Consider the following 13,324-nt stretch of genomic DNA (forward strand, 5'->3'; position numbering starts at 1 on the left):
CTCTCTGCTGATAGCTGATCGGTTATAATCTGACGTAAACATGAAATATGAGGCATTATCTCCTAATCCTACTGAAGTACCACTGTCACTCGCCGAACTCGAAAATTACAACTCATTCAACAAACTTTTCCTTTTGTAATCTACTAGCAACATAGTTGCATGGATGTGTAAGGAACTTTAAATAACCGCAAGAGCAAGAACAGGTCATGTATGGAATTTTAAGTGACAAACGACTCGTATAATTCAAAGTTATCGCAGCGAAATATTTACAACAGATCACTATCTTTTCTGGATACATCTTCATGAATCAGTCTGACCTGAGTGATAGATTTTCCTTAATAGGACCGGCAGATTTAGGGCAAATTTTTGGATTTTTTTTTAAATGTATTATAAAATATTGAATAGTCTATTACAGTGGTTCTCAAACTGTGGTACGCGTACCCCAGGGGTACTGAACGACTTGAAGGGGGTACGTGATCAACAGTGCCGGATCTACAAAACTTGGGCCCCCCGCAAAATATTACCAAAGGCCCCTTTACTTTTTATATATACATATAGGGTGAAATTATTTATCTCATGTTGACAAAGTCACATATAAGGGCCTACAAGATGATTCAAAAGTACCTTAACACCTCTTACAAAAAGTAAAAGAATAAGGCTGGGTAATATTGGCGAGGATAGAAACAGATTAGGCCTAGGGGGAACTATTTTGGTGTGTTTCAAGCGGACGTCCGCCATATTGAATTCAACTATTTTTTTTAATGGGAAAGGGTTGATGTGTTATATACGTGACACTGTTTTCTCACACCTGGAAAATGAGAGATTTGTTTCAATCAAAAACCTTCACCACTGCATTTCTCCTGAAATTCTAGTCTGACTGCCACGCGGAAGACTCGGGGTGGGTGATCTAAGGTCGGAATATTTCCGGCCTTGTCCCCGCATAAAGCGTCTCCAGGGTCCACCCAGCCTCAAATCAAAGGGAACCTGGCGGGGCTAGAGATTGCCGGAGAGTGATGCTGATCACATCATCTCCAAGATGGCCAACATTTAGAATGCAGGGACCTAACCCCAACATACCCTAAATGTGTCTTCATGTCACTGTGTTATATGCACGGGGAACTTTACCTTTACCTGTATATATTGTATTCGTTTCTGTATCCCTACGTTTATTTTTAACATACGCATATACGAACCCTCTACTATGTCAACGCCAAGAGGTCCCTAAAGGCTTACTTTTCTCCGCCCCCCCCCCCCCCCGCCCTAAGGTTGTTCAAGGTCCAGGAACCCATAAATTCTAATGGGTTCTATTGGGTTCCGCTGCAGGACCGCCACTTTATTTCCTCTCGCACAATTTAAATTCGGTCCAGTTGCGTATTGTTACATCGCAAAAAGATTCCTGGACCGTATTTTAATTGTTCCTGAAAAAAGGTCCCTGGACCGTATTTAAATTGATCCGGAAAAAAGGTTCCTGGACCGAATTGAAATGATTTAAATATGAAAAGGTTATATAGCCTACTGTCTGGAACTCATTTACGTTTGCCGATTTTCTCTCCCAGTCCGGGATTGAATTTATTTACAATTACAGACCAGGCTTTACCGATTAAAAGTTGCCTTTTAAAAATTTCCGCGAGTACGTTTTACATTGGAATGTCACACTGCGGTGGTAGAAAACGTAGAGCAGGGTATAAATCAAAACGCTATTGTCGAAGAGTTACTGTACATCAGTGGCGAAGCGTCCTATGAGGCCAGGAGGCCGGGCCTACCCACGCCATTACTCTTTGAAAGGTGTATTTACTTATTTTGTCGAAACACATGTAATGCAATGGAAAAGTTTGGAATTTTCATTTATGATAATTACAAAAAAATTCTAACCCTGTCCAGTATACGAACTTTCCACGGAGTGAGGCACATTTGCTGGGGCCTCTTCTCTTCACATTCCGTCGTACGGCAAGACCATCTTGAGGTTCAGGCCACAGTGCTCATTCAAGACGTCATCATCTGGAGGCGATCGTCTTAACGCTGTAAACTCCTTGACGTAATTTTACCGTAGATAATTAAGGTATATTTATTTCTCTTTTGAAGTTAAATTTTGACATTAACCCTCCCGACGAATATAGTTAGAAGAAAAATGCATAATATTGAATATTTACACCAAAATTTTCATTCAGGAAGTCACTATGGCCACCACAAAAATTCCTACCATAGCACAAAGAAAGAGTTGAAAACCGTTAGAAACGTCCTGTCGGAAATATTTAAACATTGTATATCTTTGAAAAATATTATCGGGAATATTGGTCAGCTACAGTAAAACTCGTAACCGCTTTAATATGAACTTTTGTATGTAAAATCAATTGATTAAATAAAAAACATGTTAGGTTGACCGTAAACTTTCCAAGTGACCTAATCAAATAAATTGTCTTTAAGTTTACCCAAAATTAATCAACCAGATAATGTAGATATTCTGTGTAGCTATACAATCTCAATACAAAACCTTAATTTCTATATTCTTGCAGCAAAAGCGAAAGAAATTGGTACAAGGGCAATGTTACATTTCTGTGTATAAAGACTAAACGTAAATAATTTGTCACATTGTAATTTCGATCCTATTGACTTTATTGAACGAAAGATAATAAACAAATTGAATCTTTTCATTGTCGTTATAGGTCTTTTCAGTTCTTACGGCGGGCGCTCTAGAAGCTGGTAAGGGAAGTGGGGAGCGGGAAAGCGACCAATCCAGCGCGATAAGAAATGCAAAAACCTGTAGAACGAGGTTCGCGTAGTACTTATTTCCGCCACGTCGTATATCTCGGCGCCACCGCTGTTGTCTGGTTGGTCTGCGGCGAATTCCCCGCTCCCCACTCACCTTGCCAGCTTCTAGAGCGCCCGCCGTAAGAACTGAAAAGACCTATAGTAAGATTTGTGACAATAACTTAAGAGTTTCATTGAGAAAAAAAGCAGATTAATATTTCCATTTTAACGTTCACTTGGGAATATTTCCTTACACTGTTTTTTACATTCCGTTAGAAAAATCGTGATTTAATAATCAAAGTTACGAACATTGAAGCTTCACAAAGACAAAAAATAAAAAGCAGTTCATATGAAACAGTTTTAAAAATTTAATACATTTGTAGTTCACATTAACATAGCTAGGTAACAAAATGCTTTCTGTGTGAAAACATTTGTATTTGAAACATAAGTAATATATATATTCTTGGATAGTTTTACACACGAATATTTCATCGACGTTCTTGTTACACAACGCACCTTTGTATTTAAATGTACAACATATCTTCCATTAGCCTCCGATTAGCATAAAGAAGCATAAAGCGGGATAAAATAAGAATAAATGTATACATGTATCAACTTTGCCCCGTTGTATAGCTTTCTTTCATTAAGCACATTTTGAAACTGAAAATGTGTGTAAATAATATGAATAATTTATCGAATGCTTGCATAAAATTTACACTAACAAATTGCTTTGGTAGACGTAATATTAACCAACGTTTGTAATTCAGGGTAAATTATTTGATGATTTTAAAAAAAATGTTGACATGTTGTCCACATTTACGAGTGAGTATATTTGATGCCTATTTCGGACACATGAAATGTTTACATCATGAACTATTACTATTATTTATTTTTTAGTATAATACATTTGTTACTTGTATATTTTCGTAGTGACTGAATAACAAGGAATTGCCCTAAAAATTTCTCATTTTTAACAACATCTTGAAGAAATGTGAATGTTACTCTTACCTTTTTCATTGTAATTGCCTCTGCAATTGAGTACACAAGACTTATACACCATACCTCTTCCACATTTAAGCATATTTACACGTGATGTAAACTCGATTACAGTTCTTAAATTTGCATTACAATTCCATATTCACTAAAAAGGTCCAACATTGATTCCCAAGAAGCAAATCAAACATGGCAGCTATCTCGCCTCCAGGTGATGACGTTTAGTCACGTGACCGGAGCAAGCCATCAGGCTTTCAGATTGAGAAGGTAATGCGTACGGTCGTATATGCGGGAAGCCTAATCTTACGAGTTCTGTACGTATGCTTATAACGTGCTCCTGAGGCCGGCCTCTCGGTGTTACCCACTAGGACGAACAGAATATCAGCAACACTGCATTTCCGCCAGGGTTGGAAATTTGTGGTGTACCGGCATTTTTTGTAAACATTAGCCTGTGTTCGTGCAGAGATATTTCTATTTCATTGTACATTCTCCATATTTTGTACGAAACTTAGGTTTTCCTTCCTTTCATCGACAAGTGTAAGTGAAATTGAAAATTACGGAGTACTGTAGTTCCGACTTCGTTTTCTGGTCAGAGTGCTGATGGTCTTGTCGATTCACCCAACACCGTAGGGTAAACAGAAAGTCTAAAGAACTTATATTTGTAAAGTAAGTCTTCATACCAAATTATGTAAATTAAAATGCTAGCTACGCCTTATATTTACAAAGTAGTTTTACTTTCACTGGAAATAGAATAATTCATTTTTATCGTGAACGGGGATTCCCTCGTTCTTTCCCTCTCTGTGAAAACTTGCCTCCTGCTCAGGACGCTACAAGGGAGAGTGGCTCGGAGCGCGAGGTTCGTGGCGGTAGAGCTTTGTTTGTGATTCGTGTGTTGTGCAGCGATCAGATTTACGCAAGAAGTGCCGGACTGAAATGCAAGAACAATAGAGTTCTTAATTCAGTGAAGATGCAATCATCGGTAAGGTAGGACCCACTTTTGGTCTTTCACGTTTCCTTCTTATAACATCATTTCTAAAATGTTTTCAACTATATTTTCCTTTGAAAGTAGTAGTGGCAAGTGACAGCAAAGTATTTCAAAAAATTCAAAGTTGTTGAAACGTTATTTAATGCGTTAACACTGTCTTTGAATAAATATTACAAGCAGACATTTTTTTATGCAGCCGACACAAGCGAAGAGGTAGGCAGTTTCGTTTACCCTGAAGGCAGTGGCGTGGCGTGGATTTTTAAAAGTGTTACCGGTTATCAGTAGGACATTTAAGGGAGACTTGGGCGCCTCCCCACCTCATGCTCCCCCCCCCCCCCAATGTCTTCCAAGTAGTTCATATAATATTAATCTGGTACGTATGCAATTCAATACTAGATTTTGGTAAAGTTATTAATCAGGAAAAAAAATGTTGACATAAGGACTTAAGTGAAATCGCAAACATTGGTTGTTGACACAATAATACGTAATTTGATACTTACAGAAACATCGAAGGCTACTTATAGAGCAGATCAATCCGACTTTGAAAATTGTTATATGATGCTGGGATCCCGGGTTCGAAACCTAGCTTGGGCATGGGCGTTTGTGATGTCTATTCATCAATTTAATCATATCATCACTCATCCCCATCTTCGCAAATTAACCAAAAGTGGCACAAGCGAAGCAAAATCAATCAAATCAAATCAAAAATGTTCTATGATGCTGTCATAAAGAGAAGTTTTTCATTTGAATTTGTTGAATTTGAATTTTTGGGTGCGTCATGGTCATGGTCCATGTTATCCACATCTAAATTCGACACGTTTTTTTTTTTCACCCGAAAATAGAGTACATGGCCAACAAAAGAGTTTCGACAACTGCACACATCCACATAACCACGGATAGTCGTTATACCACGAAACATTGAAATGTCGGTCATATCCAGCAGACGACTTGGTTTTTAAATCGTTCAAAATAGGCTTTGGCCTACCTTTCGCCACAATTTCAATTTTTTCTGCAAAATAACGAACCGAAAGATTGCTTCAAAATATCTTCTATCGCACGATTACACATACTGTCCACATAGGATGAACCCGCCATCTCGGAACTCGGAGCAAGCTTCATTAATTAATTGACAATGCCCGAAAACAACATAAAGACGAAAGACACCAGTCACAAAACTCCCACTGCACAGTCCCTCCCACAAACCGTTGTTTACTTTTGTAACACGTGAAGCACCCTCCTTGCCCCCTCCCCTCCAGCATCGGCCCTTCCCCAATATTTCCCTCGGAACCTGCAAGAAGTCCAGTTCTACTAATGTTGCCATCTTAGTTCTTTTGAAACCAGATTTGCCCAAATCGCGAAACTTTTCGTTTCAAATAATTGATTGATTTAGTTTATTTTACTTCGCGTTTTGTGCCTCTTGGCTAATTTGCGAAGATGGGGATGAGTGATGAAATGATGAAATTGATGAATGGACATTCACAAACAACCAAGCCCGACCGGGATTCGAACCCGGGACCCTTGGCGTCGCAGCGCGATGTGCTAACCACTCGGCCACAGGGTCGGGCTTCGTTTCAAATAAGACGTATGTAGAGTAGATGTAGTCTTCATCTGTTTCCTAACTACTCCCACTCCCATGTTTCGCTAAATCCACTGAAATCTCATTTCTGACACCACTACTATTTCGTATATTTTACGTCCCTTGCTACCTTTAAGGCTTTCGCTTTATAGGATAATCGTGACGATGAGGATGCATGGTGAATTATTGAAATAAAATTATTATTTCTTTGTGTATGTAATTATTAATTTTTATAATTATGTAAGGAAAATAATAACAACGAACATTGAAATAACCATTTCTTGCTGAGGATTCGAACCTACGACACCTGACACTTCAGAGCGTGCTAAGATAACAATCGGGAAATTATGCTTGTAAGTATTGTTTTCACACAAAAACAGTTCTACCACCTCAGAAACATTGCTTCAATCCGAAATTATTGCATTCCTGCGACAACGTATGTCAATCTCAATCAGTATTATCAACAATTATCACAAATTCCTGTAACCGAAATAATATTATATGTGTGAAATATAGAATTTTAGGTTGACATTTTTAGAAGGACAGCGGACCCCTTGACCATACCCATCCCTCTCCTCTCCTTCTCGCCCATGATGTCGAAGAAGGACAAAGAGGACTTTCATAATCGCTGATATTTAGTGTAAATACAAAATATCACTTGGTAGTTTGCTTTTGCCCCAGTGTGATTTGATTTTTTAAAATTTTGATTTGGCGATTTAAGTCCACTTCATGAACAGTAATGCTAATCGGGACAGTTTAAAGTTGGATCCGAACCACTTGTGCCTCCACCGGGTATCGAACCCGGAATCTCTTGATTATAAGGTGGCAACGCTACCACTGCGCCATCGTTCCCCAGTGTGACTGGACACCTTCAGAGTAAGATAGACCCGATTAGGCGACTTAGCTCTTTTCTGTCAATTGAATATGGCAACACTGGTATGTTTCCGGTAAGGATCACCGGCAACTGCGCCGGCTAAACGGAATGCCATTAACCCGCCTCCTCCTCCCGCCGTAACAGTCTTTCCCGCGACGGAAAGTGTTCCTTGGGTGGACTCAGGGCCCCTTCCTCATGTTGCCTGTGGAGGGTACCGGATCAGTCCTCTCTTCGCTTTTGCCGGTGTCAGAAAAAATGTCAGTCTGCAATGTTTACTTTACGACAATATTACCAGTTTATGTACGTAATAATATTTTAAGACGGGTTCTTCAATTCTTTATATTTTGGTGTTACCTGCGGTAACAGCGGCTACATGCACGCCACGCCTCTGCCTGAAGGGATAACAAGAGAAGAGGTCGGTCAATGAGAGTTCAATACAAGGGAAGACTTTTTTTGGGTTTCGGACAAAGAGTTTTGTGTTATGGGGTTATTGCGCGGGTCATGTCTGTTTCAGGTCTGGCGGAACAAGCCAGTGTTGTCACATTGGATTGGCAGAAAAGAGCTGAATTGCGCCTAAAAATTGGGATTCCATTCTCTCAAGCAACTACATTTATTATAACCTGTTTATATGTTACATAGTAACCTGTCGTGTTGCCGGGTCCCAAACAAAGATCCTATGTGGTGGTCCCGTGGTGGTCATCCTAACACGTTACGAAGCCAGGTGACCTAATTGTGGTCATGTCAATGTTTCCTGATCATCTTTAATTCATTCTCCATACATTCTCATCGTCACGATTTGCATAGAGCAGAACAAATGAGACGAAAATATTCAAAATTTAAATTATGTTTACTTGCACATACAGGTGTTAGAAATTCATTTATCTAGAAAGCCATGACTGGAATTAACTACAATCATTCCTTTAGTTAGACAACAGATAACAATGGTGTTTTCCTCGGTGCGAGGAAGTCTTGCTAAAAAGAACTAAGTTGGCAGCAGTAGAACGTACCAAACTGACAGTCGCTGAAAGTGCGGAATTCTGTCGTCTGCTCACGGCACAAACGTCAGACTGACCCGAAAATTATGGGCGGGGGGGGGGGTTCTAGCCCTTTACACCTCAATTGCAAAATAAATTTAGAATAAAAGTGATGAAGAAAGGACAACAGGGCTCGAGAACGTCACGCCACTGGCAAGTAAAGAAGCGGCCTGGAGAGACATTGAACCACTCTCCATGACATAGCCCCCTCCCTTTCTTTTTACATATTTAAGCAACTAATGGAAATTGTCGCACTTTTGTGCCTACCCTGCTAGGAAATCTACGCTTCGCCACTGCTGTACATAACGCAATGGACTACATGGCGTCACATTGAGTTCAAACAAACCCTTCACGTGTTGCTCCACCATCCGATCCAGGAACCGCAGCCAATGGGAGTCGTCGATGAGGTAACGTGAGGCTGCTGTGTTCCCAGCAGATATTACAACAGGGAAGGGCAGTGCTGCTACAACCAAGTGAAGGAACTGCAGCATTTGCGTTTCGCCCATTTCTGCCTTGTACCTTGGATTCTCGAGACAACCAGCACCTTGATTGGTCTTTCATGCTCACAAGTGGATACTGTAATTGTTTATCGTCAGGTCCGTATTCGATCCAAGTTGCGTATTGTTTCATTTCAATACGGGACTTGGACCCTACTTAAACTGATTCGAAAAAAAAAAATCCTGGACCGTATTTAAATTGAACCTGGAATAAAGGTTCCCGGACCGTATTTAAATTTGTTCGAAAAAAAAAAGGTTCCTGGACCGTATTTAAATTGATCCTGGAATAAAGGTTCCTGGACCGAATTGAAATACTTTACAGATAAAAAGGTTCTTTACGGTCCAGAACCCATTTACGCTTGCTGATTTTGTCTCCTCGACCGGAATTGAATTTATTTAAAATTCCTGGACCTTTAACAACCCTGATATCAACCAATCAGGCATCACAGAAAAATAAGGAAGAAATCCCAAACCCACTATTCGGATAAACCCTATTGTGGGGGTACATTCGACATTTAGTTACGACTAAAGGGTATGACGAGAAAGAAGTTTGAGAAGCACTGGTCTATTGTATTGCATTACAACAGAATATTTCATCATTTTAGTGCATTTTTCAAACAAAAATACACTACTGCGAAGACCATCGTGACGTGATCTTAGCCCTGGCATGGGACGGACGCACGCTAGTTGTGATATACAGGGTGAGTCAAAAGTCCCTTAACACACCCTATAACTATAAAATTAAAGGAGTTATGCTGGGCACAATTGGCTATGATAGAAACAGGTTAAGCTGAGGAGGCTTTGTGCGTGTCAAGCTGATGACCACCATTTTGAATTCAAATCAGAAAAATAAATGGGAAAGGTGTTTCTTTAAATTATTCCATAAATTCAACAGTAACAATAAATTATTACAATTGTAGTGATTTATCTTTTTAAAAAGCTTCATAGAAATTAATATCTATTCTATATACACTACTTAAAAATGAAAATGAGATATCCTTGGACTAAAGTTTTCGTATGGAATCTCCTTCAGGCAGATTAAAGACCAAAAAAATATGGGAAATGCTATTTATCAAAGGATGCTCCCCTATCTGGTTACATATTTTTATTTCGCTTTAAGCTTCAGCCAAAGCACCTATAAACTTGGCATCGGTGGACAAGAAAGTTACTTTTAATTCTTTTTGAGTCTGCCCCTACATTTACATATTCTACAATAATTTTCAATGTGAAAAGTAATTAATAGTTGACAAATTGGTTTCTTAAATATGTACACGTTGCTGTGCTTTTTTTAGTTTATACATTTGATACAAATTTTAATTTGAAGAACTTATGTCCTTAAAATTATGTTGAATATGCTGAAATGAAATAAATATCTAGCAGAATTCTTGAAATTGCTTCAACACTCGATTATTATTAATATTACATATTCTTTGATACTACATATTTAGCTACATATTGTTACATATTTTGAACTTTGATATTTCATAAAAATCTGGGGTCTACTTATTACCACTGCTATGACTAGATACAGGACCCTAGCTATACTGCGTTTGTCACAACCTGTAAGCTTTCAGATCGCTCGACAGTTTCTGTGTCGTCTACTGGGCAGCCAGAAGAGAGGCACTTACGCAATCGCTGTTGCCATGTTGTGGTCTAAATCCCATGTGTCTTGTTTGCATCTGCAAGAAGCTTGTTTTGTACGCATGGTGCTGATTAGTGTGATGTTTAATTTGCGCATTCCCGCATATCTTATGCACAGACTGGCTTCAGCTTTGCCCAACATGGGGTTCACTCGTTCTACAGTGCCAACGCCACGTGGTGTCTGCTAGAAATGTCAACGACCGGCAAGTGTGGGAAACTGGACAGGATCTACCAAACGCGGTATAGAATTGCTCTCTAGGGAAGGAGGGGGGCTCACGAGTTATCAGGGGAGGCTTTGTAGACCAAATCAATTTTTAAATATATTAACAGTATTAAATGAAGGTAAATTATGTGTGTGTGGGGGGGAGGGTCATTAAGTTATATAAAATTTACAAATATACAAATACTACATTTTTCTACATCTTTTAAAACATCTGTTGGAGTGTTAATTGACTGATACTGAAATCATCCCTTACACACTCCATACTACTTTAGATGGTACAGATATTTATATCACACACAAAAAATTCACAATATTCAATCACAGTGCCTAGAGTACATTCCACCCCCAGCAGAAGCAATGAAACCCCCACTTCATTCCCAAAACTTGGGAGCTGTTGACCTATGATGCAGATGTGAAGGGAATTTGCATGATGACATCAAAGTCACAGATTTCTGTCCAAACGGGAGGTCACAACAGAGGCAGCGAAGGTACAGATGAAGAGAGACTCCCCTATGAAAGAACTTACAAAGTCTAGGTAATCTTCTAAATAATTGCAGGTACACTTCAGCTCATAAACAAGATGAGCGAATGCAATAGCTGCTGTTCATGTTCTGTGGATTTATCCTTAAAGTTGTAAGCTGTCTACACTTTCACTCTTCACTGCAAACAAATTATACAAAATAGTTTTACCTATGTCAAGGGGGGCTGATGGCAGTGTCAGAGGGGGATGACAGCAGTTCCAAGGGGGCTGAGCCCCCTGGCCCTGCCTGGCTACGGGCCAGACTAGATACCTTGCCTACCTACGTGATTTATCTGTACATTATTCAGCATGGGTGGCACATTTCTGAATGTAGAATTCCTATGCATACGTCTCCAAAAGTTACCTGCCTGGCCTGAAATATTTCTAAGTTAATTGGTATCAACTTGCCACTACACCTTCTGGCACTAGGTGTGCCAGCATACGTTTTGTATTATTGATTCATCCAAATAATATGAAGGATGTTCATATAGGTGGAGCTAATGTTATAGTCAGGAAACCGTTAACAGGGTTGCTATGATTTTTTGATTATGAAATTCCCTGACATTTCCAGGTTTTCCAGTCCAAAAATGATTTTTTTCAGACATGTTCATCATCATGATTTTTGCTCTTTAATCTTGTTTTCAATTAAATATATAATCCGTTATTATGAATATTAACTTTCACAATTTGTTTTTAACAAATTTCATTCTACACACAAGAACATGCAAAAATTCGAAGATTAAAATGTAAAATTACGATCGGCATCAAATGTATTGGGTGCTACAATCACGTGCATCTAGCCTTCAGGCTAAGGTAAGAGATGTACATTATTTCAAAATAACTGATCTCCACAATATAATAACAACAGAAGTAGTTCATAAACTACATAATCTTCATAAGCCATACACAATTTTTCATTTTCTGGCAGAATTATAGTGTCGTAGAAAATGATGCTTTTTTGCTTACATTTATAAGTACACAGCAGCTGGAGAAATTTTTGTTGCATAAAGGAATTAGGAAATGCCAACAAGACTAAGATCTATAAAATAATAGACGATAACCTCATCTTCACCAACCTTTCCGATAATTATGATCATATTGTCAATGTACTTTAGTTATCAATCAGATATCTGGACTGCAAGTTTTACTTTGATATTCTTTCCAATATCTAGTATTATAAAAGTGAAAATTTATTACAGAAATTCGAAGGAACTAAGAATCATAAGAATGAAAGAAACAAGTTTCTAAACTGAATCTTTTTTGGGAGTGGAATCACAAGAACCAAATCCAGAAGTGGAAGTGAACTGCTTGCACATTTTGCAACTTTTTCTCTTGCAGACTCCAAAATGCACATAAATTCCATATGATCTGCAAAATTTCCTGACATTTCCCTGATTTTTACATGACAAACAATTTTCCCTGTTTTCCAGACACCTGGTTAAGGTGGCAACATAGTTCTTGAGCAACAGCATTACTATGGGTTTCTTTATTAGACAATAAACACAGTGGCCTAAGATTTACATCCTTGCTTATCACATGAAGTCAGAAACTACATTCATCCAACATATTAGCAGTGAACAAAACTCAAAATTTAAATATGCAAGAGAAACTGGAACCAGAGAAACTTTTGTGAGGTTCGAAATACTTGGTGCATTGATTGATTTATTCACATTTATGGATTGCAATAAGCCATGGTTTTCGTCAATGTTACATGATTTTTAACATTCTTGCAAGTAATACAATACCATTTTCATGTAATTAAAAATGTACAAATACTAAATACAATGCATTCTTGCAAGAGTACAATTTTTTTACACTATACAATATCATTACAATGCACTTACACATATACCCAGGTGGATATTCGTAGACGCATACATACACACACATATACCAAGGGGTTTTTGACAAGTTTCCAGCCTGACAGGGAAAGTATGAGAATAAATTAAAATCCTTTTAGTACGTTGTGAGTCAATATTTGAGAACATGTTGTGCAAAATTTGAGACAGATACTGCAAGTAATACTTTTGCATTACAAGTTGGAAGTGACCATGGCAACGAAAAATGTGCATTTTTCCAAATTGAAGAGAGCCGTCATCAAGTACCTCTTCTTGAAGAACATGGGAGCCAAGGAAATATACGTCGAATTGACACAAACAATGCCCAATGGCTGTCCCTCACACAGCACAGTGAAATAATGGGTGGCAGATTTCAGGAGAGGGGAAACATGAAC

The sequence above is a fragment of the Lepisma saccharinum genome, chromosome 1 (assembly GCF_977018435.1).
Source record: "Lepisma saccharinum chromosome 1, izLepSacc3.1, whole genome shotgun sequence".
Classification (NCBI taxonomy): domain Eukaryota; kingdom Metazoa; phylum Arthropoda; class Insecta; order Zygentoma; family Lepismatidae; genus Lepisma; species Lepisma saccharinum.